The sequence below is a fragment of the Staurois parvus genome, unplaced genomic scaffold (genome assembly GCF_062004578.1).
Source record: "Staurois parvus isolate SC_StPar_1 unplaced genomic scaffold, SC_StPar_1.0 ptg000016l, whole genome shotgun sequence".
NCBI lineage: Eukaryota > Metazoa > Chordata > Amphibia > Anura > Ranidae > Staurois > Staurois parvus.
In genome coordinates this window covers 320,517-322,907 of record NW_028317812.1, presented here as the reverse complement: position 1 = coordinate 322,907, position 2,391 = coordinate 320,517, and positions in this window count along the sequence as shown.

Here is a 2,391-nt window from a genome sequence, read left to right as displayed (position 1 = left end):
CTGTCATTATTATCATTACTGTTATTATTATAAATGTTACTGTTATTATTATCATTACGGTTATTATTGTTACGGTTATTATTTATTTCACTAATATTATTAATATAATTTCTATTATTAATTTTACCATTATTATTATTATTATTATTAATGATGCTGTCACTATTATCATTACTGTTATTATTATAAATGTTACTGTTATTATTATTGTTACTGTTATTTATTTCACTATTATTATAATTTTTATTATTATTAATTTTACAGATATTATTATTGTTATTATTATTAATGTTGCTGTCACTATTATTATTACTGTTATTATTATAAATGTTACTGTTATTATTATTGTTACTGTTATTTATTTCACTATAATTATTATTATAGTTTTTATTATTAATTTTACAGATATTATTATTATTATTAATGTTGCTGTCATTATTATCATTACTATTATTATAAATGTTACTGTTATTATTATTGTTCCTGTTATTTATTTCACTATTATTATTATAATTTTTATTATTATTAATTATACAGATATTATTATTATTATTATTATTATTATTATTATTAAGGTTGCTGTCATTATTATCATTACTGTTATTATTATAAATGTTACTGTTATTATTATTGTTACTGTTATTTATTTCACTATAATTATTATTATAGTTTTTATTATTAATTTTACAGATATTATTATTATTATTAATGTTGCTGTCATTATTATCATTACTATTATTATAAATGTTACTGTTATTATTATTGTTCCTGTTATTTATTTCACTATTATTATTATAATTTTTATTATTATTAATTATACAGATATTATTATTATTATTATTATTAAGGTTGCTGTCATTATTATCATTACTGTTATTATTATAAATGTTACTGTTATTATTATTGTTACTGTTATTTATTTCACTATAATTATTATTATAATTTTTATTGTTAATTTTACAGATATTATTATTATTATTATTATTAATAATGTTGCTGTCATTATTATCATTACTATTATTATAAATGTTACTGTTATTATTATTGTTACTGGTATTATTTATTTCACTAATATTATTATTATAATTTCTATTAATAATTTTACCGTTATTATTATTATTAATAATAATAATAACAATAATAATAATGTTGCTGTCATTATTATGATTACGGTTATTATTGTTACTGTTATTATTTATTTATCATTACTATTATTGTTACTGTTATTATTTATTTCACTAATATTATTATATTTTTTATTATTATTATATTTATTATTATTAAAATTAATAATACTAATAATAATAATTTTACTGTCCTTATCATTACTGTTATTACTACTGTTGCAAAAATCATACAGCATGATGTGTTTTGCATCTCTGGTCCAGGGGGAGGAGCAAGGAGCTCAGGTGGGTGACTCGAGAAGAGGAGAATCAGGGCTGCTCTGTGCAAAACCATTACACAGAGCAGGTAAGTGTAAAAAAAAATTTAACCTTTAGTGTCACTTTAATTCAATCCATGCCAACATGCATCCACTACCACACTTCAATGGAACCCTTTAGTGGGAATAGGCCCTTATACAAGGTGGTATCAGAAAGTTCCGAGATTTTTAGATTTTTTTAACACTCCAACAGATGGCAGTACAAGGCTGCATGCACAGTCACAGGGAGCACTAACCTTCATAAGTCAGTGTGCCAAAAGACATCGTCCTGTGTACACTGGGAGCTGTGCCACTGGTGCTCTTCTGACCACGTCTGCGATTTCATCATGGACAGCAAGTCAGAACAAAGAGCCAACATGAAATTCTGCATGAAACCGGCCGACTCTGCCACCGAGACGTTGGATATGACTCGGCAAGTTTACAGCGATGCTGCGATTAGTCGTTTGAGGTGTTTTGACCGGCATGCGAGCTTCAAGAGCGGAAGAACATCACTGGAAGATGACGAGAGATCAGGAAGACCTTCAACAAGCTCAACCCCCTGAAAATGAGGGTCCAGCTCAAAGGTCACCATTTTGACAACATTGCGGAGATCCAGCGACTTGACCGGTTTTCTGCAGAATTCCACGTTGGCTCTTTGTTCTAACTTATGAAGGTCAGTGCTCCTTGTGCCTGTGCGTGCAGCCTTCTGCTGCCATCTGTTGGTATGTTACAAAACTAGTCTCTGAACTTTTTTGGAACCACCTCGTACTTGCAACCTTTCCTATCCCATCTGAGAGTCTCTCTGTAGTTAAGTTCTCGGGTGGAAACAAAGTCAAGACTTCTGGCTGGGATATTAAGACTGGAGTACCCAAGAGAGGGAAGAAACCGTCAGGTGACCTCACCCACCAGACTCCACCAATAGCTGAAATATAGGATTTGGGTGGACCGGTGCTCTTTGGCTCCCTCCCAGT